Below are 24,779 nucleotides of genomic sequence, written 5' to 3'. Positions count from 1 at the left end.
TGTTGTGGAACCCTGACTTCAGGGGAGTTCCAGAGATAGAGGTCCACAGAGGAAACTGCTAGCATGGCCCCACCAAGGAATCATGGGACAGCAGCAGCAGCTGGCATGCAGCTGAGGGAAAAAAAGCCTCAGTGCAAGTAATCATAGCCTCCAATGCATCCCTTGGAATATTTGTGGATTTCAGGAGATCCAGAGAGCTGGACACCCTCCTTTCTTTATGGGGATGGGGGGGAGAAGACGAGCACAAGACTAGAACAACTGTTAATCCTGCCCCTCTACTAAGTCTCATATTGAAAGATCAGAGGGAATCATAGTACCAGAGCACAGTTGTTGTGATGGCTGATGTATACACTTGTGTGAGGAGAGAGGATTGTAGCATGCCTATCTGACTAGAATGTCAGTGCTGCTAGATTAGCTCAGTGATCGAGTAGCTTTGCAGATCCCAGGATTCTGGCAATGGGACTGGGTGTACGGTTTTTTTGCAATTGTATATTACCAGACAGTATTGTGGAAGAATCAACGTTTGGTGACAGATTTTTCCTTTAGATTCTATACCTCACCCTCAGCATATATATGTGTCTCTTCCAGTTTCCTGCATTGTTGTTATTATTTTACTTATACTTTGGGGATAGATAAGAGGATGAATTCCTGAGGCCAAATTCTGGGATGATGTGTAAGGTGCATGTTAGTGAGAGGCATTAACTGAGCACAAAGTAGTCTAAATTTGTATAACTTTCACACTGAGGGTTGCAAGTCAAAGTAGGGCAGGAATTTTATAATAGGGCATAAAATTTATAATCAAGTGGAGTTCCCATTCTGCTCTAAACAGAACCTAGACCCATTGGGACTGATTATCCACTGCCTTATGCAATCAGTTGCATCTGTGCAAAGCAAGTGGCAATCACTATTAAATCAAAATTCTTCACTCATACTAGTGATAACATTTGTACATCCATGTTACAGTCACTTAGTATAGGTGTAAATGACCACAAAAAATGAAACACAGAGGATACTCAGGTCCACGTCAAATTTGCCCTCTTCCTAGGGTTTGACTTTATTGGTAATTCACATGAAAAAGTAAATCTGTTATGGCTTTGTTCCCTAGCATATCCCAGCAGCAATCCAGCTGTCCTAGATATCCACTTTCTCTGGCCAAAGAGCAACTCCCATACCCCTTCATCCAGGGTGGAGAAAAGGAACCACAATAAACTGCCACGGTAACTTGGCAGAAATGGATTAGTATGTCGTTGAAGGGATGTAAGCTGCTAACAGGGTAGGTCCACAGAACTACTCTGACACTCTAAAAGTTCTTTCTTACACTCGCCTCTTAGTTGCTTTTCCTCTTGCTTGTTTTTAAATCTAATTAAACCCATTGGGCCAAATTTAATGGAATTAGAACAGGAATTAATTTGGCCCGCAAAGGTTCACTTACACCCACATAGTGACTTCCATCTGGATCACTTCTGAATTTGTCTGAACAGATGACTCTCTCAGATGCTATGGCTAAGCCTTATCAGTTTACTTATTTTCCTAATAAAATAAAGCTGGACGAGGTGTGCCCGGTTTATTCAATGAACTCAGACTATTCAAGCCAACTACATTCAAAATGTGCTTGTTCACCCTCGTCCATATAAATATTCCTTGCCACCCTAATGTTCCAATTCCTGTAGCTACTCTTAGCTTGTGCTTCACCCTTTCCATCTCTCTGTGGTTTAGATTCCATGAGGCCAAATCAGTGCTTAGCACCTGGCCTGGGCAGCAAGGCTGGGTTTTGGGCAGATGGGCAGGAGTTAGTTCCTCACCACAGGCTTTGGAGGTGCTATCCAGTGTCCTCCTCAGACTTGCTGCTGATGTAATACTCTATGCTGAGTGGAGGGTGGTGGGAAAATTCCCCCATGACTCACCTCTGCCCAATGCTGCACAGCCAGCTCAAGAAGAACATGGCTCTGAACCTTCTGCACACAGTCTCCACTACAACACATTCCTCTATGGCTGCAGTGAAGTGGGCTGGAATTTCCCTTTCCTATATAAAGCAGCCAAGATTTACTGTGTTACCCACTGGCTGTTATCATAGCTCTTTTTTTGCCTTATCTTCTGTGCTGCAAGAGACCTGTGAAGTTATTGAACAACATTCAGTATACATTTTCGTGCTTTAGTTTTCAGACTCGTGTAATCGCTTGCTTAGTTCAAGCCATGTCCAGTGAGCACCATGGTGCTTGAGTTTTCCTCATGTGGATAAGGGTTATGGAAGTGGATTTGCTCAGAGAAGTGATAAAACCAAAGCTTTTAAAAACTAATAAAAAGTTAATGGTAATAGGGTAAAGAAAAAATCCCAGGCTTACCCATGAGAAAGAGATTTTAGCACAGCTTCTATGAAGTGTTGCTCATTCATGTTCTGCTTAGATAACTGCTAAGAGCTACTCTTATAAGGAGGGAGTGGTATTAGATGGACTGGGAAAAGAGAAGTGTTATTGCTAAATTCAGAATACATGTTCAAAATGAAATGTTTAAAAAAAAATACATTTGCCAGTAGGAGATCTTTGAATTCAAAAACAAGTGAAAATTCACGGGTACTGTGACCCTTTCTTATAATTTTGGAATTTTACTTTGAAAGAAACATTTGATGGTCGCCTGCTATTAAATTTGATCTCATGGATAAGAAGGAATGGGACATTTGAAATGAACAGATAGAAATGTATAACAAGGTCATATCATAGCAGGCTGGAAAAGGATTGCATAGGTACTGAAAATCCCCTTTGTATAAATGCACATGATTTGTAAATACGATATATACATTTGCAATAATTCTCATCAGTCTATGGTTTAAGCAAAACCTAGTCTTCTGTTTGCTCTTTTGGTGGCTACAAGGAGGCCAGCTTGCAAGTTTGGCATGTTATTTAATCTATGGGATGCTATGTGTTTGAAAAGCATTTATTGATACAGTAAAGCTGTTACATTAATAGTCTTTCCCTTAAATTTTCAGATATTAGTGTGGGGTTTCAGCTATTCAACTCCCATTAAATTGAACTGAGGCAATACAGCGAAAACCTGCTCAGCTCTGAAAATATCTCACAAGTTTCTTCCCCATTCATCAGGGGCCTAACTCAAAGCCCTTTGAAGTCACTGGGAATAATTTCCTTAACTTTAAAGGGCTTCACATCAGAATTAACATTCATAATGGGTGAGAGACCCATGGGGCACGAAAGGTGCTGCTGTTGGGAGTGACCTGAGGGGTGTTGATAATCAGTGGATGTGAGAGAGCCACAGGGTGAAGAGAAAATCTTAAAGTGGATTTGTTGTCCCAGGGATTGTTTTGTGAACAAAGTTGTGTTTATTGGTGGGGAAACGGGGAAGCTGGGATCTGGTAAAATGGAAGGTTCTTATTGAGTTTCTCAGCTACGATCATTCAGTGACCACCTTTTAGTAGCCAAGAAGGTTGAATTATTCTCTGTATGTTAAGGATATTTTGCAATCTCAACTTTTTTACTGCATTTTTGTTAAGCATTCCATTGAGTTTAGGGACAGAGGTAATTAGATGTGTATGTTGTGGAAGGCTGAAATTTTTATTATTTTGCATGAATATTAATTAGTGTAAGTGATTTTTGATGAAAATCTTCTGCATATCTGGATTTAATTTTTGGTTTTTGTATATTTTAAGCATTGTAAACACAGTACTTCTACCAGTGAGATATATCCATTAGTAAAGTGAACTAAGTAAATATTAACCAGGCATACAAAAATAAGATGGTCTGGTTCTTTAACTATATTCATCTTTGTTTTTTGTGAGAGAACCCTTTATTACCTTGATACCACCCTGGTGTAGCCAAAAGATTATTATGGGTACCACTTTTCCCACAGGCCACTCACCAACTAAGTCATGCACAACGGTCAACTAAGAGTCAACCTGCAGTGGTTCCGAGCGGAAGCACATAGGGTTGTCATTGTTCAAAAATAAAACTGCATTGGCCCTCTCAGCAATGCCCATAAGATGAAGATTATTTTGCCTTCCGTGGTTTATCAGATCATCAGTTCTGTGCTTGAGAGAAGCAATTTACTTTTACATGGTCTTGCATCTGATGTGTCAGAAATGTTATGTCATCCATCCTAAAAATTGTAATCAAATGCTTTCCTGCACTCCCTTTTGTCACTGGTGATGTTTATTAGGTTATCCACTGCAGTAAAACTTGGAGGGATCTTTGGAGTGAACACTTTGACCACTTTGTTTGAAATAATTTATGCCCAGTCAGGAAGAGAAGCAATAATGATGCCTGAGATGGCAGGAATCTTTCACCTCATAACTAGATCTGGGGGGATGTTCATACAGGAGCATGATCTATGGTCTATTTTCTATGATTACTTGGCATTTTCTCCCTCTTTTGCTCAATAAAACTTCCAGAAACCATAAGTAATCACTTTGTTATTTAACAACAATCCTCTCAAATATTTTTAGCTGTATTTTTCTGGAGCTAGTGGAGCTAATCAGAATCAGTTTCCACTTAGCATTGTGACTTCCACTCCCGTCTCAAGCCAGTTTAATAGGAAGCAGTGACAATACTTTTCTCTGAAAAAAAAAATTGCTAGCAAGTTAATTTAGATGTTTTTAATTAGGGTTGGGAACTTGGCTCATTTTAATAAATTAACTAAAATGCAATCCCTTCTATATTTTGGAATTAAAAGTGTTTCCTCAAGCTTTGTAACAGAACAACAAAACAAAAGTCTAATAGCTAGTAGGGTCTTTCTACTGAAAATCTGTATGAACACTCTTTAATTGCAACAGCTATCCTTTTAAAAATGATAATCACTTGGTCTCCAGCTTTCAGAGCAGGTAAATATTTTTTCATGCTGCCAAGGCATATCTGAGCATAATTGAGATTTATTAGCACACTTTATAATAATAATTTGAACACACATAGTGCTTCCTATTTGAGATTTCAAAGTGCTTTACAAAGAATTAATTAAGCTTCATGGCATCTCTGTGGCATTTTACAGGTGTGTAAACTGAGACAAGGAAGATTTTAGCTAAAAACTTTCAAAGAGTGTAAGGCCCTGATCCTATAATTATTTACAAATGTGCTTGGCTTTAATACAGTGAGTGGCTTCATTGATTTCAATGGGGTTACTTGTGGTAGTAACGTTAAGCACATGAGTTGTTGCCTAAATGAAGCACTTATGAGCTTTTAAAAAATATACCTAAATGACCAGATTTTCAAAGGTATTTAGGTACCTAAAGATACAGATAGGCTCTTAGCTGGATTTTCAAAAGCATCTAGGCACCTAAACTCCAGATGCTGGGACTGGACAACAGGTAATGGATCACTTGATAATTGTCCTGTTCTGTTAATTCCCTTTGAAGCATGTGGCATTGGCCACTGTCAGAAGACAGGATACTGGGGTAGATGGACCACTGGTCTGATCCAGAATGGCCATTTTTATGTTCTTATGTTTGTGAAATGGGAGTTAGGTGCTTTTGAAAATCTGTGTAGGTGCCTGTCTCATCATTAAGCACCTAATTATCTTTGAAATCTGGTCCTTACTGAGATTTTCAAAGTGCTTAAGCAGGAACGATGGGCACCTAACTTGTTGAAGCACATTTGAACATTCTACTAGGCACCTATCAGCATCTTTAGGCACCTGAAAATCTGTCCTAAGTGTCTTGTCCATGGACACAGAGTAGTCGACAAGTAATAAAGTGAAGAAAACAAATTCTGGAGCCGTGATACCCAAATCCTGCTCTTGCCATTAGACCATACTATTTTTTTGCTTCCTTTTTTCCACTAAACAAAGTTGCAACAAAACCAAGGAAACTGCTAGGACTAAGAAGTAGTTTTCCTTCTGGACTAAAAAAAAAACATGCATAAGTGTTGGCATCCTGTGGTGTGCGAATGAAGAACTAGATTAGAAACAGATTTTCCTTAAGTGGTGTAAACCCCAATGGAAAAAACAGACCTATGGTGGATAACTCTCAACAGTAATTGGAGAAACCTTGCTCACAAAAAATGTAATTTACATGAGGAAAAAGGGTAATTAGAACCCAAGTAAAAAAAAACACAACTGTTTGTTTGGGCTCAAGTTACAGAAAAACAAGAAGAATATCTGTGATGAATTAGAGCCCAGTACTCTCTTAAAAGAATGCTAATTAGTAAATACAAGAGCTATCCTGGAGGAAACTTCTCTTAATTACTGAAAGTAATGATCCTTCTTAGTGCAGAATAAGCTTTTTTGTCTGTAAATGTCTAACAAACTGTGCACATTTGCATAGTTCTCTTTATTGTTTCTCCCCACCCCTAAATTCCACTGTTCCTGCAACCTCTCTTTCAGGCTAAGAATCCCAATAGAAAAAAAAAAGAGAAAAATTATGTAGAGCTACAAGGCACAAGATCAGATAAGACAGCAAATCAGAGCTGGCCAAATACCCACTATTCACCTTTATTTTATTCTATAAAGGTTTTTTATTCCATCTTTATCAGTATAGTATCTCAGCTCCTTCCAGTAGAGCATTAAGTGAAACAATAACATCTGTCGAACAAGGTTAATTCTCTCTCTCATCATCTCTCCAGGTATAATGCACTGCTGTAGTCCAGCCAGGAGATGACCAAAGTATGATTAGTCAAGGACAGGTCATTTTCCACGAGGAGGGGATAGAGTCTCATACAGTTAGGTGACACTTGTAACTGCAGGCTTTATTTAAATGGCCATAATAGTGCTTGCTATATGTAATTTTGTGATGTGTTTTGTGCAAGTACCATTTGCAAGATAGCCTTTTGGGGAATTACATGACAGCATATTGCCAGTCAGCAGTTCTAATTAGGTAACTTTATAGAGTATCCAGAAATTAAGCAAACATATCAACAAAAATGATAGCACCCACCATGGTAGGTTTTAAGTGATATCTGGGTGCAGAGTTAGACAAATAATTTATAGTGAATAGTTTATTCAGCAAATCTAGGCATTTATTCTGTTTACTAATTATATTCCTGAACTGTTTGCTTTGATTATACCTATGACTGTTCACCACTCACTATTCATTGGATGGGATGTGTCACCTAAGCCACATGGCATTATTTCTGCCTCCTGCTTGGATGACTGTAACTGTTATAAACAAGAGGAGGAAAATGAAAGTGACATTTCCAGCATGAACCTACACATGAACACCTTGGTGGATGTCAATGGGGTGAGATGACAATGAAGTCATGGGATGAGATTCTGTGCTGTGTCTCTAAGAAACACAGCACAGAAGGAGGGAGGGTTAAGGTGACTTTAAGCCACTTTGGTGCTATCCCAAATTGCTTCACTGCCTGAAGAGGCCCCCCGTGTAACATTGACAGACCTTGATGGGGGTCCTGTGGGCTGCAGCACTGCCTGGAATCTCTGCAGCTCTGTGTTTCGTAGCTCTGTTACATACACACTCCTCCACCTCCAGCACCACCCATAGCACAGCCCTTACACCAGGGCTAATGAGGAGGTCCTTGGGAGACAGCCTTATACCCCTTTTGGAACCACGGGTCCTTTTCACTTCTCTGACCCTTTTATGTGGGTCCTTTAATTCTGCTCCAGCTCTTTGTTCACAGAGTGGAATGAAGCTGGAATGTATCTTGTGACTGGACATGCCATAGCAGGCTCTTCTACTTTAGCACTCCCTGCTGACAGCTGATCCAGCCCTGTGGTGGCCTGTTTCTTATTGAGACAGCCCTCCAGCTGTGTCAGATATAGTTCCACCCTTTCTGGGGTAAAGTAATAGCCCAACAAACAATAGTTCTGTTGGGCCTTCAGTCTGACTCGACTCATTAGTCATTACCTCTGGTATCAGGGGTTTTCAATAGTCCTTACCCCTTGGTAGAGAGTTTCCTTCCTCAGTGCGCTGGCAGAGGACCCCAGGCCCTTCCTCTTCACTGGGTTCTGGACCAGGGACCCTTTAATAAACAGTCAGGGCCTGAGTACACAGACCCCTTTTCTGCCTCCCTGGACCACTTCCTACCTTTCCGTGTCCTGTGCCTTTGGCAAAATCTCTTCCCCAGCTCGCTGTGTATCAGCATCACTCTCTCTAAGCCTCTTCCAAATGGTCATTTCAGAGATTCATGGCATTTGCTGCCACTCACAGGTTCTGCTGACGGAGAGTTTCCTCTGCTTGCCTTGCAGGTCAGTCCCTGACTCAGCAGGAGTCTTTCTGCTGCTGCAGGGCCCTCCACAATCACAGACTCACTTCCTCCTGCTTTCTTTCCCAACTGTCTCAGGCTCTCTGTTGTAGGCCCACTTTCCTTCAGAGAGACTCTATCTGCCAGCTGTCCATTCCAGCTCCCTGGCTCTAGGCAGGCTTCTCTCACTGAGTAGATGCTGGTGATCAGCTCTCCTTCCTGATCACCACCAACATAAATAGGTTCAGCCTATTTAATTTCTACCTCCATGCTTGACACCTATTGCAGGTGTAGCAGGGTGAGGCTGATTGTTCCACTAGCTCTCATTAATCCAGTCTAGCCTCATGTGGGGTTGCTACACCACATCACACTCATCCATGCTTTCTTTTTTTAACTGAAAAATATGGTGCATTGGTGGATGTTTGCATGTGACTAGTCCCATTGGATTTCAGTGTACATAAAGTTAAGCATGTATGTAATTGTTGGCAGTTTTGGGGACTATGCCACATTTTTGACATATCAGTGACAGTGGGAGGAGTTCACAGACATCTCCCCTGCAAAAATCCTCTTTTCTTCTGAATGTCTGCTGTCCTCCAGTATTACCTTCAGCATGCGGACAAGATGCACTACTTCCTTCATATGCAGACCAAATATTAACTGGAAACAAGTCAATGAACACATTACCATTATCTGTGGATATTCCCAGTATAGCTAGCCTAATCTAAACACTAAATAGGACATATCACATCATGCCTATAAAAACTGCCTGCCAAAAGCAGCACCAAAGGAATATCACAGCAGCAGATAATCCGTATTTTAGAATTTAGGGGATAATTGCAGGTATAAATGGTTGGCGGGCATTTGAACATCCACTCATCATTAAACTTTCTGGTTGCATGCCTCAGTTCATTAGTGGAAGTTTTTACTTGTGCAACATTATACTCCGAAGCCCTGCTTTCCGGAGACAGAAATGAGAAAAGGATGGCAATACCCAAGGCAAGTTGGAAAGGGCTGGAAAATAACATTCACAGCCCTGAGTTTTTAAGCACCTCTGAATTTTGAAGCTGAAGTTTTCTAATGCTTGACTCATTTCTGAAAACTAACCCAACTGCTTAAACAAGAAATGGACTGAGCTTGATTTTCAAAATCTGTTTTGTTTTGGAAAACAAGCATCCTGATTTTCAACATTAACCTATTTTACTGCAGGAAATTTACACAGTATCATTCTATTCTCGATTGGTGTATGAATAAAGCCGACTGCAGGTATGGTGTTACTGCTTTAAAATAGGGGATGGCCATATAGTAAAATTGTGAGGAAATCTCTGACAGTCACTGAGGAAACACACTACATCAAACATGAAAGGTTTCGCCAACTGATTAAGAACTAGACTGTGCTTTCTAGGCACATCCTTTAGAGGGCTGCAAAATGCCACTGACAGTGGGGGAGTTCCAGGAGACATGCTGCCTGGTATTACACATCTTAGCGTGATGCAGCTTATTCCCACTTCTGTAGTCTGCCACCTCCTGTGCTGCTCATTTTTGGGGTGGAGCCATGGCCTTGCCTTCTCCATGTCCCTTTCATGGTGTGATATGCTTTAAGAGGAATGGGGATGGATTAGCCCTAAAATATATAGAATAAAATCTTCCTGTTCCTTTTTGTTGGCTGTGGGACAGGCTGGTGAAGACTTCATGTGTCTTCCCCTTGGCAAAGTACTAAGCAGATTCTACATTTCAAGTATTTAGGCATTTAGGGCCAGATTTTCAGATCTTTACATGCACATAATTTATCTAGTCACTTAACACAATCACAGTAGCTGCATGCACAAAAGATCTAATTGTCCATTTATGCACTCAGTTACCATATTATAGTAAGTGTGCCTACAAATTATGTACATGTACTGATCTGAACACTCTGATGTAAGCAGGCAAATTCAGAGGCCAATCCTGCAGTCTTTACTTGTACAAAACTCCCATCAAAATTAATAGGAGTTTAGTTTAGTTGTAGGATTGCACCTCTAGAAAACATTTTCTGAGTAAAAGGGCTATTTTCAACAGATTTACAAAATCACTGGTTAGCTTGAAACAGTATCTCAGATTATATTATATCAAGTCCTACTCTATTCCTATAAACATTTATACCTCCAGGGCCACAGTAAATGTGGAGTTTAGCAGTGGACTCTGAATTTGAATCATTGAGCTATAAAGCTACTAAATTGCCAAAAAGGCATCGATGGCTACATTTTCAAATTAAAAATATTTGCTTTCAGAAATACTTTCCATAGCAAGAAGAATAGGATTCAAATATATAACTTGACCAAAAAGGAATGGAGTTGAAATAGAAACCAGAAAATTTCCTCTTTCACTGTCTGTACACTGAACAGGAGCTTTGGCAAGATTGATTTTTGCTGTCACTGAGCTCAGCGGGATGATCCAAGTTTCCCATCTTCTAGAAAGCCCTCTTAAAAGTTGTCTATCTTAAGTCTGCAGGGGATTTTTGTTGCTTGAGCAGTGCGTTTCAGGCAGCACATTTTTACTGTCTACAAAGAAACAAGACTGGGAGGGAACTCAAGGTTTCAGAGTTGAGGTGGAAGAAGTAGAGTTGATAGAGAGGTGATTCATTTTCCTCTTGCTGATGATAGCACAAGCATCGAACGTCATGCTGATAGCCATACTTATACCCTTCTCTTTCTCATGAAAAGCAACATCTTCTGAAGCACTAGCAAACTGGAGGTATGATAAGCTAGACCACATACTAGAGAGAAAAGTGTCTGAAGCGCAAATATATAAAATACACAGAAGCACACATACACAGTATATATAATGGAGAAATCAGTCATGACTCTATTGATAAGGTTACATTGAAATGTGTACTTCTGTAGATAATGTCTCGATGTCTAGCTGGCAGCCAGTATCAAGTGGAGTGCCCCAGGGTCGGTCCTGGGGCCAGTTTTATTCAACATCTTTATCAATGATCTGGATGATGGGATTAATTGCACCCTCAGCAAGTTCACAGATGACTCTAAGCTTGGGCGAGAGGTAGATATGCTGAATAGTAGGGATAGGGTTCAGAGTGACCTAGATAAACTGGAAGATTGAGCCAAAAGAAATTTGATGAGGTTCAACAAGGACAAGTGCAAAGTCCTGCACTTAGGAAGGAAGAATCCCATGCACTGCTACAGTCTGGGGACTGACTGGCTAAGCAGCAGTTCTGCAGAAAATGACCTGAGGATTACAGTGGATGAGAAGCTAGATATGAGTCAGGAGTGTGCCCTTGTTGCCAGGAAGGCTAATGGCATATTGGGCTGTATTAGAAGGAGCATTGCTAGCAGATCGAGGGAAGTTATTATTCCCCTCTATTCGGCACTGGTGAGGCCACATCTGGAGTGTTGCGTCCAGATTTGGTCCCCCCACTACAGAAGGGATGTGAACAAATTGGAGAGAGTCCAGCAGAGGGCAACAAAAATTATCAGGGGTTTGGCGCACATGATTAACAAGGAGAGGCTGAGGGAACTGAGGTTATTTAGTCTGCAGAAGAGAAGAGTGAGAGGGCATTTGATAGCAGCCTTCAACTACCTGAAGGAGGATTCCAAAGAGGATGGAGCTAGGCTGTTCACAGTGGTGGCAGATGACAGAACAAGAAGCAATGGTCTCAAGTTGCAGTGAGGGAGGTATAGGTTGGATATTAGAAAACACTATTTCACTAGGAGGGTGGTGAAGCACTGGAATGGTCACCTAGGGAGGTGGTGGAATCTCCCTCCTTAGAGGTTTTTAAGGCCCGGCTTGTCAAAGCCTTGGCTGGGATGATTTAGTTGGTGGATGGTCCTGCTTTGTTTCTATAATCAGTAAACAGGATTATGAAACTAATTTATAGTGTTGACCATGGCTTGATGCAATTGATCCTTATTCAGGCAAAATTTCTATTGAAGCCAATAGGCGTTTTGCCATAGTCCTGAGTACAAGACTAGACCCAAAAAATAGTTTATTGAAAGCAATTTGTGAGCAAAACTCCCCCAAATCCCTCTTCTTTCATAGTTTCGTAGTGATTAAGGCCAGAATGGTCCATTGGATTAGCTCATTTGACTTCCTGTTTATCATAGGCCATTACATTTCACCCAGATATCTCTCTATTAAGCCTGAAGATGCTCCTACAACTCTGGAGCATTGTTCACACATAAAATATTAGCGGACTCAGTAGAGAGCTTTCAGCCAGTGAAAGGGATATGGCATTATTTATACTTACAGAAGGGGAGAAGATGAGCTTATGACCTCATAAATTGATCATTTTAATGGCCTTAGTTTTAGAACTGATGAGTACCCACAGCTCTGTGGGAGCTGCAAGTGCCCAACACTTGTGAAAATCAGGCCTTAAATGTTTTCACAATGATTAATAAGGATCCCACTGGAATGTTCTTGTTTTCACTTACGTTGCACATAGACTTTGTTTTTGTTCTCTGCAGAGATGAAGTTCACCCTCACAGTAAAGACCTGTCATTAAAATTGGTGGGAATCCCTTGTAGAAAAGACATTCAGGATTGGGCCATATAAATGGAAACACTGATTTACCATCGTGTTACTCTAGTTTTATGGTGGAGTAACTTCACTGATTTCAACTGAGCAACACCAGCATTATGGAGAATTGGAGTAATGTATTGATGAATTAGGGCAATTATATTGGACTTATGAAGATGAGATCCATTATATTTATTATATAACATACCTAGTACTGGATGGAAACCTAAAGTTGACCTTATACAGTGTATTGTTTTAACCGAATGCAGTCTTTCATCTTTATAATGTTTAGTGAATATAGGGAATAGTCTACATGGAATTTGGAGTGCACTGTATTCTACTTCAAGCCCTTCAGGTAGCAAACTACCCTACAGACTCCTCTTTTGTTATTATTCAACGCCCAGTTTAACAAGCAAGTTTCTCTGTCAGATTTTCCCAAGTAGTTTACATCTTTCAGTTAACTCTCTACAGTGTAGCTTTTACTGTAGGTGACTTTCAGGCTGAGTATGTAGGCAAGTAGCTGATATATACACAGTATTCTGTTGAAGCATTTTATGGATCCCCAGAGAAAGTTTGCCAGTCTTTAAATCACATTGGGATTTCTATAGCTGGACTCTTTACTGTTTTCAGCTTTTCTGCATTGCTGTTTAATAATGAAAGACCTGTAGCAATAGCCCAAGTACAGTTTTAGATTAAAGATCTGCTTACAAAGCACCTTTTAACAGCTTATTAACAATTCAGTTAAAATTGATGCATCTGATCACATTGCATTTATTCTTAGTGAAGTTCAACATTGGGAAATTTGATTATTATTTTAAGATAAATTCTACAGTAGAAAAAATAATCAGAACAGCCTGTGTTGCTAGTCAAATCTATTAAAATATATACACTGATTGTATGGAAACTTTCCTGTAGATGACTCAGACAATACTTTTATTGTAAATGAAGCCTGAAGTATTAAGGTTTGAACATGGAGCAAAAAGTAGGTCAGTATTACCCTGCCCCAGGAGTGTGTTGCCAAAGAGATGGCAGAGTCAGGTGATAAACAGGTGCTCCTGCTTGGAATGAGTAGATAATACAGGTGATAGATAAATGATTATGAAAATTTTCCAAAAAAGGCTACCACCGAGCAGCTCTAATCTATGATCTGTCCACTTACATGAGTTTTTCCCTGTGCCAACAAAATTATAGGACAGAGCAGCAAAGTAAGCAATTTGTCTGTGTCAAGAAAGAGCCAGACATACTACTATATATTTGAAATTCTCACCAAGGTAGATCATATAATCTCATGTTACCTGATGCAATGTTCTTTTAAACTGGAGTTGGCAACTGCCTGTGGGATCTGCACTGACTTTTTATTGAATTCTATGAAGGCAGATTAACTTTCTTTGCTCACTGTTTATTATTATTGTATCTGCCTTGCAAAGAAAACAGCAAGTTCTATGATAAATGAATTCAAAGGGTGTCTAGTTTGACTGTAGCTTTAATAGGTATCACCATGTCCTCTACTGAATTATGCTGTTTCATAAATGACTATAGCAATAGGCCTAAGTGAATCTTAACAGATAGCCTTATGCCTCTCACATCAGTTAGTACATGAGGTGGAAAGGGCCATTTTTTGATCTTCAGGGAGTATTCCAATGTCACCAAAGCTCTTGCAACTAGACATGAGCCAACATTGAAACCATTTATTGCCCCTTTGCCCCCAAACTCTCCAAGAGTAGTGGTGCAGATAAAATGGACCTTTCTAAGCTACCCAACTTGATAAGATTTTGCAAAATCACAACCCAAGTGACTATTATTTAAAAAAAATAAAATAAAAAACCTAATGCAACAGAACTGCCAAGATGTGTACTTACCCTAGGGACTGATTTGAAGTTCTCTGAAGCCACTGGAAAACCTTACACTGTGTTCAGTGGGCTTTGGATCAGGCCTTTATGCAATAACCACATAGTGGGTTTTTTTTGTTTGTTTGTTTTTTTGTCTTTCTCCCAATTCCTCACACTCCAGTCATTTTAGTCTGGAGTTTGTCTTTGTATCTTATTTATTGTCATATCTGAACTTAGAATGGAAGCTTTTTGTGGCAGGGACCATGTCTGTATGTGCAGTTGTGTGTCTCTTGACACACTTTTGGACATTTAAAATCTAATAAATATATAAATAAACAATAATAGTTAATAAAAAGATGGAAGAGAAATGAAAGCCAGCCTCCTTGGCCATCTCGCGTAATAAAAGGTGCTTAACCCTCTGTATAACTGCACTTAAACTCAAGATTAAAATCTTGTGAATGAAAGTATTTCACAAACAGAAATTGTACAATCAAAATATAGTTTGTTTTGGTTGCATAGGGTGCAGAAACAAATGGGTGAAGCTATCATAAGTGTCCTATTGAAAGTCCATATTACTCAGAACATAGAGGATTTAATGTCATTCATTGAAATAATAAATTTGACAGTGCACTGACCTGGTTTAAAAGGGAAGGAAGCATATATATATATATATATATATATATATATATATATATATATAAAACAAATGAATGAAAGGGGAAGTTGATAGTAATGATAGTTGATAGTAATGAATATAATCAGAAGTTAGGAATTGTAGAAAATTGATAAGGGAAGCAAAGAGTCAGCAGGAGCAATCTAAGGCCAACCCAGTTAAGGACAATAAGGAGGAGTTTTTAAAAAATATTAGGAACAAAAAGGAATCCTGAAAAAGTAAAGGTCCATTACTAGATGGAAATGGTAAAATTATCAATAATAATGCAGAAAAGGCAGAAGTGTTCCACAAATACTTCTAGCTTGTATTTTTTGGGGAAAAACAAATGATATAGTCTCATCATATGGTGGTGATAACACACTTTCCAGTCCACTTTTATCTCTGGGGGATGTTAAACAGAAGCTAATTTTAAAATCAGCAACTCCAGATAACTTGCATCCAAAAGTTTTAAAAGAGCTGTTTGAGGAGCTTGCTGGACCATTAATGTTGATTTTCAATAAGTCTTGGAACACTGGGGATGTTCCAGAAGACTGGAAGAAAGCTAATCTTGTGCCAATTTTTAAAAAGGGTAAGTGGAATGAGCCAGGTAATTTTAGGCCAATGAGCTTGACATTGATCCTGGGCAAGGTAATGGAGTGGCTGATATAGCTCTTGATTAATAAAGAGTTAAAGGACGTAATGTAATTAATGTACATAAAATGGGTTAATGGAAAATAGATCTTGTCAAACTAACTTGATATCTTTTTTGATGAGATTGCAAGATTGGTTGATACAGGTAATAGTGTTGACATAATATACTTAGACTTTTGTAAGGCTTTTGACTTGGTACCACATGACATTTTTATTGAAGAACTAGGACAATAGAAAATCAAAATGGCACACATTGCATGCATTAAATACTGGCTAACTAATAGGTCTCAAAATGTAATTGTAAATAGGGAATCATCATCAAGTGGGTGTGTTTCCAGTGGGGTCCTGCAGGGATTGGTTATTGACCTTCTGCTATTTAATATTTTTGTCAGTGACCTGGAAGAAAACATAAAATTATCAAAAATCTGAGGATGTTCCACAAATTGGGGGAGTGGTAAGTAATGAAGAGGGCAGGTCATTGATTCAGAGAGATTTGGATCCCTTGGTAAACTGGGTGCAAGCAAACAATATGTGTTTTAATATAGCTAAATGTAAATGTATACATATAGGAACAAAGAATTTAGGCCATACATACAGGATGGAGGACTCTACCCTAGGAAGCAGATTTGAGAGTCATGGTGGATAATCAGATGAACATGAGCTCCCAATGTGCTGCTCTGCATCTGATCCTGGATACATAAACAGGAGAATCTCGAGTATGAATAGAGAGGTTATTTTACCTCTCTATTAGGTACTGCTGCTGAAATACTGTGTCCAGTTCTGGTGCCCACAATTCAAGAAGGATGTTGATAAATTAGAGAGGATTCTGAGAAGAGCCACAAGAATGACTAAAGGATTAGAAAACATACCTTTTTGTCATAGGCCTGGTCTACACTAGGACTTTAATTCGAATTTAGCAGCGTTAATTCGAACTAACCGCTCAACCGTCCACACCAGGAAGCCATTTAATTCGAACTAGAGGGCTCTTTAGTTCGAATTTGGTACTCCACCCCGGCAGGTGGAGTAACGCTAAATTCGACATGGCTAGTTCGAATTAGGCTAGGTGTGGATGGAAATCGAACTTAGTAGCTCCGGGAGCTATCCCACACTGCACCACTCTGTTGACGCTCTGGACAGCAGCCCGAGCTTGGATTCTCTGCCCAGCCACACAGGAAATGACCCGCGAAAATTTGAATTCATTTTCCTGTCTGGGCGGTTTGAATCTGACGTTCTGGTTGCACATCGGGGCGAGCTCCGCAGCACCGGCAGCAATGCAGAGCTCTCCAGCAGAGGAGTTCATGTAATCTCTGAATAGAAAGAGGGACCCGGCATAGACTGACCGGGAACTCTTCGATCTGATCGGTGTGTGGGGCGAGGAGTCTGTGCTTTCGGAGCTGCGCTCCAATGAACGGAATGCAAAGACCTACGAGAAGGTCTCCAAAGCCATGATCCAGACAGAGGATACAGCCGTCATGCAACGCAGCGCCGCGTGAAAATCAAGGACCCCAGACAAGCCTACCAAAAAATCAAAGCGGCCAACGGACGCTACGGAGCCTGCCACCACTGCCCCACCAGTGACCATGGACTCTGATGATGGGACAGTGTCGACGGACAGTTCCTCGACGATGTTCACGGACGGGGAAGATGAGGAAGGGTTTGTGGAGGACGAGGCAGGCGATAGCGCTTACAACGCTGGTTTCCCCGACAGCCAGGATCTCTTCATCACCGTCACGGAGATCCCCTACCAACCCTCCCCGGCCAGGAACCCGGATCCTGAATCAGGGGTAGGATCTGTCGGTAAGTGCTTTAACCATGTTAACTTTTATTCTTAATATAACAGGAATCTGAAGTGTGTGAAAAGGAGGTCTCTGTATATATGGTGATAGAACAGAAATCCTCCTGGGAGAATGCCACGAAGCTCTCCTGCCGTTAATCGATAAGCATCAGCAGGAGGTTCCTGGGGAGAGCTGCCTTATTGGGTGCTCCGTGGTAGCACACTTTTCCGCGCGAGGCTTTCATGCGGTATTCAGGGAGCACTGCCTCCCAGAGCACGGCTGCATAGGTCCGTGGTTCGTGCTAGATTTCACGCAGCATGCGCTCTCTATCTCCTTCAGTGCCCGTCCTCACGGTGATCTCGCTCGGAGACTCCTGCATCTAAGTAGGGGAAGAAATGTTACGTTACGCCTGGTCCAAAGTATTTTTAATAAATAAACGGACAGACGGCATAGCACAGACTCAGCACGCAGCTGCGTGACGAGCGTAACGGAAAGCCAAAGAATCAAATGGACGCTCATGGAGGGAGGGGGGAACGAGGACGCAAGGTATCCCACAGTTCCTGCTGTCTCCGAAAAGCATTTGCATTCTTGGCTGATCTCCAAATGCTTCTAGGGTCAAACACAGTGTCCGCGGTGGGTCGGGGCATAGCTCGGCAATTTACGCAGCCCCCCGACCCCCAGAAGTTAAAGGGAAAACAATCCTCTGTTGACTCTTTTACATGTCACCGTATCTGTACTGAATGCTGCAGATAGACGCGATGGTGCAGCACTCAACACCAACATCCTTGCTCCCCCCACGCTATGGATGGCTGATGGTACAATAAGATGGAAATCCATCCTCATCATCAGCCTATTGGCACATGGGGCAGTGCAAAAGGACTGGTAACCATAACGACCGTACCAACTTGCTTGGAACAGGTCGGTCAAGGCCGCCTGTTGCTAATTTTTCATGGTAGATGGTGCAGTATGGCTGGTAACCGTCCTCATCATTGCAACAGGGGGCTGAGCTCCATCAGCCCCCACCCTTCATTGTAAAGAAAAGATTCAATTGCCCCTGGACTAGCAGAGGGATGAGTGGCTCCCTCCTCCACACCCCTTAATGTCATCTCTGGACTATCATTGCAGCTGGAGGCTTCCTTCCACTCATTTCTCACAAACGACTACCTGTGTCTTATTCATGCATTCTATATTACTTCATCACACAAGTGGGGGGACAATGGTATTGGAACCCAGGAAGGCTGGGGGAAGAATGGAATGAACAGGTGGGGTTGTTTCAGGAGCACACCCTGTGAATAGCGTTCAGCTCAAAATTTATGCAGGATTGGACAGAGAGCAGCTGTGGTCTCTGGTTGTATGATACAGTGGTTCTCTAGTACACTTGCCCATAATCTAGGCAGGACTGATTCTATTTTTAGATACCCAAAAAGGAGGGATTGACTCGGGGAGTCATTCCCAAATTTTGCTTTTGCGCCCCTGGCTGATCGACCAGGGGCACTTATGACAGCACCAAATGGCGCAGTGCAAAAGGACAGGTAACCATGACCATCTTATTACCGTCTTCTTACCAGTTCATGGTATGGTAGACGGTGCAGTATGCCTGGTAACCATCGCTGCTGTCATGCAAAAGCATAAGCATGCTGCTGTGTAGCGCTGCTGGTCCGCCTCTGTCAGCGGCATCCAGTACACATACGGTGACATACACAAAAGGCAAAATAGGGTCCATTGTTGCCACGCTATGGCGTGTGCCAGGGCATTTCATGGAAAACATGCTCGAAATGATTGTCTGCCATTGCTTTCCCGGAGGAAGGAATGACTGGCGACATTTACCCAGAATCCACCGCGCAAATGATTTGTGCAACAGCAGGCACAGGGGTCTCAACAAAAAATTCACAGAGACAGCCTAGACTCAGTTAATTGTTCGCAAAAAAGTATCATTGCAAGGAATTAACTAACTGTTTCCCATCTCACAGCTTCCACTGTCTCCAGACCTGCCACAGCATCCACCTCGCAGAGGCTGGCGAAGATTAGGCGGCGAAAGAAAAAGACAAGGGACACGATTTTCGATGAATGTGTGGGCTGCTACCTAGCCGAGGCGGACCAGCAGAGGCAGTGGAGGGAGAAAGTCTCTCTGTACCAGCGCTCACACAGCGAATGGGAGGAGAGGTGGCGTGAGGAACACAAGCAGGCGACTCAAGCAATGCTTGTACTACTGAGGGAGCAAACGGACACGCTCCGGCGACTTGTGTATGTTCTGCAGGACCGCTGCAGGACAGAGCCCCCGGCAGTATCTCTGCAACTGCCCTCCCCCGCCACAAAGTCACATTCCCCCCTCACCTCAAATAACCAGGAGGATGCCCGCCCTGGGCCGTGAATACTGTCACTGCACCCCAGCAGAGTGCTCAAGTAACCAAAAGCTCTCCTACCCTACGTTTGCATAAGTCCTTCCCTTCCGGACTCAAACAAGTCCCAATCCCAGTCCCATCCCATAACTGTGTACTTAAGTAATAAAAATACTTTGCTGTTAAGTACTGTTTCCGTCATGTTTCTTCACTGAACACTGCGTTTGAATGGGGTGCGTGGGGAAGTGCGTTGCTAATTGCATAGGACAGGCACCTTTCGCAGGGTACAGACACGGGGGCCGGATCAGCAGCGGGTAACACACACAGTGCAGTCAGCAGGCACCGTGGTCGGTATGGGAGGTGGTTTCCAGGTTCTGTGTGAGCGGTGGGGATGTGACTTTTTAGCGGGGGAGGGCAGGTACAGATCTTATACAGCGGTCCTTGTCGTGGACCGCTGAGTCACGCAGCAGAGGAATCTGTATCCGTCCTCCTCCGCCACAAGGCCACATAGCCCCCCGCACACAGAATCCCAAAAAGGAGGGATGGCAGGCTCCGTTGAAACAAGCAGTCCGGCAATGCGGACCGCTGTAGGAGCAGGAGCCTGTCATTCCTTGAGTTTAGAGGCGGTCTTTACATCAGCGCACACCCTACCCACCGCAGTCTGCGTTCCAGTTTCGACCCTTTAACGAAAAGTCATGAATAAAGAAACCTCTCCTCAGTAACAGTGTGACATGTATTTTATTTTTACACGTGTCTTGGAAGTGGAGGAAACGGGGAGAACGGGGTATTTAACCGAAGAGGAGAGTCAACAGTAACTGGGTAAAGAAACAGGGGCAGGTTCAGCTTCTCTGTAAAGAAACTGAACAGTCACAGGTCACGCTGCTCGCTGGTATTTAAAGAGTTCCTTGTCGCTGTCCCAGGCGCCTGTATAGGGCTTCATGAGCAAGTGCATTAGCGGGCAGGCTGGGTCACCGAGGATCACTATAGGCAAATGCACATCCACAACAGTTATTTCATGGTACGGGAAGAAACTACCTTCCAGCAGGCGTCTGAGCAGCCCACAGTTCCTGAGAACACACGCATCAGGAACCTTGCCCGGCCATACGACGTTCATGTTGGTAAAACGTCCCCTATGGTCCCCCAGTGCTTGCAGAACCATTGAAAAGTAGCCCAATTTCTCAGCAGCTGAATGTGGAAGAGGTGGACGATAAAGTGCGAGGAGGAGAAAACGGCGAGGATCGCAGCGGGCTCCATGCTTGCAGTGCTGTGGCGTCCACGCTGTCACTGACCAGAAAAGTGCACGAACAGATTGCCCGCAGGCGCTTTCAGGGAGGGAGGGAGTGAGGGCGTGATTGACGGTTCAATGACGACAGTTACCCAAAACCACCCTCGACACATTTTTTCCCCCAGCAGGCATTGGGGGCTCTACCCAGCATTCCAATGGGCAGCGGGGACTGCGGGAACTGTGGGATAGCTTCCCACAGTGCACCGCTTCGAAAGTCGACGCCGGCCCCGTGAATGTGGACTCAGAAGTTCGAATTAGTGTATTTAGTATGGATACACAAATTCGACTTCATAAGGTCGAATCCACAAATTCGAATTAAGTAGATTCGAAATAGTCCTGTAGTGTAGACAAGGCCATAGACTCAAGGAGCTCAATCTATTTATCTTAACAAAGAGAAGGTTAAGGTCTGACTTGATTAAAATCTTGAAGTATCTACCTGGGGAACAAATATTTAATAATGGGATCTTCAATCTACCAGAGAAAGGTATAACAAAATCCAGTGGCTGGAGGTTGAAGCTAGAAAAATTCAGACTGGAAATAAGGTGTAAATTAGAACAGTTTACCAAGAGTTTTGTTGAATTCTCCATCATGGGCAATTTTTAAATCAAGTTCTATGGGTGTGTGTTATACAGGAGATCAAACTAGATGATCACAGTGATCCATTTTGGTCTTGGAATCCTATGAATCTGAAAGCTAATTTCCTCGCCAGAGGCACTAGATTCCCCTAGGAATGATATTATGTTGTGGTATAATTGATACATGTATAAAAATTTGATTTGTTGGTAGGGATCTTATTGCTGGCACCTTTCTCTAAAATTAGCTTTTGTGGATTGTATAAAGTACTGAGTAGGATGTATTTAAACAGTAAGTTAATGACTTTCCCAATTTGCCTTTATTGATACCTGAAATGTCATTGCAAAATTATTTTCTCTCAACTGTATTTCTACTTGCAAACATCTCATGATTTATATGGGTGGGTTTTTACCATGGCACCAAAGCACTGCATAATTTCCATTAATGGTAAAAGCTAACTTCTCTGATACCAAACTGAAACTATACTGTCTCAGCCTGGTCAAGTTACACCAATTCAGAGTTGTGATAAACTAGTGATCATTCAGTTTTTGCTATGAATACATTCATAATAGTGCATAAGTAGAGAGGTGCCAAACCTTGTTCAGTAGACTTTTGTTACCTTCAAAGAGGGAGTGTTCAGAGGTCAGCTTGTATATTGCTATACCACTTTCGTTCTAATTATTCCTTCTCCCCTAATACTGAGAATGCTCCTACAGAAATAGGAACGAAAATATCCAAAGCCCAATGAAGTTAATGGGAGGATTTCTATTAACTAAGGTGGCTTTTAAATCAAACCCATGAAAAATAAGAACATGTTCCTCCCTGGTTAAAAACTTTCATGCTTTAAAGGACTTGCAGCCCACATATGCAATATCCCTACACACCCTGTTATGCTCACCACTTTGACTTCAAACAGGTGGGTGTAACAATGGATTTTACCTCCAGGGACATTTGAATATTGGCTATTTATTTAGGTTCTTTTTGTTTGATAGGTTCTTTAAACAGGTGATAGTTCATGGCTCACTGAAGAAAAACATAAGGAAAGGGCTATGAGATGGCACCGAATGGATGGTGAGGAACTAGAATTATCAGGTGTAAAAGTGCTATTATAGAAAGTATATATGTGGACCGAAACCTTTTTAACACTGTTCTGACCTTTTTTCTCTCTTTATTTTTTTCAACTTGTGTATTTCTAAGCCACTTCAGTTTATCTCCGGTTAAGATCCAGGAATGTTCACTGACATCTCATTAACAAATGTATACCTGACCATGCAGTTTTCTGATATTTTCTATTTAAATTAATTGCACTCTCATAAACTACTAATCTTAATGCCTGATTATGGATATTAGAGTGTCTCAGTTAATTCTGCTTAATGCCTTGCAAGCTAGGTAATTCTCAACCTTAACCTTGTATTTCCTGTCTTTTTAATGCTAGTTATTAGTTTTTTCTCTATTATATGACTTTATTCTTAAACATCTTGGTCCTTATACAACTAGGTCCATCTTTTGATTCATTTATTTTTCAATTTCTATTGCACCTATCATCTACTCACAGCTCTTAGCTCCTCCCAAAATTAAAAATAAATACAATAAAATCTAATATTTTTCCATGCACTACTTGATTAATCAGATATCCAGTTAATGAGTATCCTTCAAAAAGCTAATGGCACTCTGTCAATTACCCCATAATCTTAAGTCCTTCTACCTATAAACTCCTCCCAACCCTCCCCAGATGCTTATGAAAAAAGTTGGTCTACAACTTCAGGCTCAGACTGACCAAGGAGGGAAGTGAATACCAGAGTTGGAGAACATCCTGTCAAACAGGATAGTAAGCAAGATTCAGTAACTACTGTGATGGGGCAAGGCCAGATGGCTACAGTAAAATAGTAAGGAACAGGTATGTTAGCCCCAGGCTAACCAAATCCCTAGTACCATGGTAAGCAAATGGCAGTTGCTCCAGGTTAATCAAGACACCTGGAGCCAATTAAGATCTTTCTAGAAGGCAGTGGAGATAGCTACATTGATTGGGCCACCTGAAGCCAATCAAGGGCTGGCTGGAACTAGTTAAAAGCCTCCCAGTTAGTCAGTGAGATTGGGGTGTGAAGAGCTGGGAGCAAGAGGCACAAGGAGCTGAGAGTGAGAGTGAGAGTGAGAGTGAGAGTGAGAGTGAGAGTGAGAGTGAGAGTGAGAGTGAGAGTGGGAGTGGGAGGGTGTGCTGCTGGAGGATTGAAGAGTACAAGCATTATCAGACACCAGGAGGAAGGTCCTGTGGTGAGGATAAAGAAGGTGTTTGGAGGAAGCCATGGGGAAGTAGCCCAGGGAGTTGTAGCTGTCATGCAGCTGTTACAGGAGGCACTATAGACAACTGCAATCCACAGGGCCCTGGGCTGGAATCTGGAGTAGAGGGCAGGCCCGGGTTCCCCCCAAACCTCCCAACTCCTGATCAACAGGAGGAGTTGACCCAGACTGTGGGATCCACCAGAGGGGAAGATCACTGAGGTGAGCAAATCCGCCAATAAGTGCAGGACCCACCAAGGTAGAGGAGGAACTTTGTCACACTACCTATATATATATGGATTGAACCATATAGAAACATTTTAATATCTGTTTCCTTTGCCTATGCAAGATATGGGATATACCAATGGGACCTGGCCTTTAACAGATAGAATAAACTATTACAGAGAGCCTCTAATTGTGTATTAATGTTGCACGTTTGCATCTGGCCATTGCCTTTGTCGTAACTGACCACCTTGATGTATTGATGTAAAATTGATGAGAAGATAATACAAGGATCTCATCTCCACTCTCCTCTTTCTTTGGCTACTGGGAGAAAGGGGCATTTCTCTTGCTTCTCTCATGTCCCCAACAAGCATGGATTTCCCCTCTTTGAGCCTCACTTCTTCTTGATACAGGAGTCAGAGTTTTCAAACTTAAATATGGGGATCCTAAGCAACAACTTTTGTCCTGCATCTTCACTTTTCCTCCCCTCCCAACAGCTCAAGTGCTTCTGGTCCATTTAGCCTAATATATCGGA

Source organism: Mauremys mutica, chromosome 1 (genome assembly GCF_020497125.1).
Source record: "Mauremys mutica isolate MM-2020 ecotype Southern chromosome 1, ASM2049712v1, whole genome shotgun sequence".
Classification (NCBI taxonomy): domain Eukaryota; kingdom Metazoa; phylum Chordata; order Testudines; family Geoemydidae; genus Mauremys; species Mauremys mutica.
The sequence above is the reverse complement of the archived record's forward strand: the minus strand, read 5'-3'. Positions refer to the sequence as shown.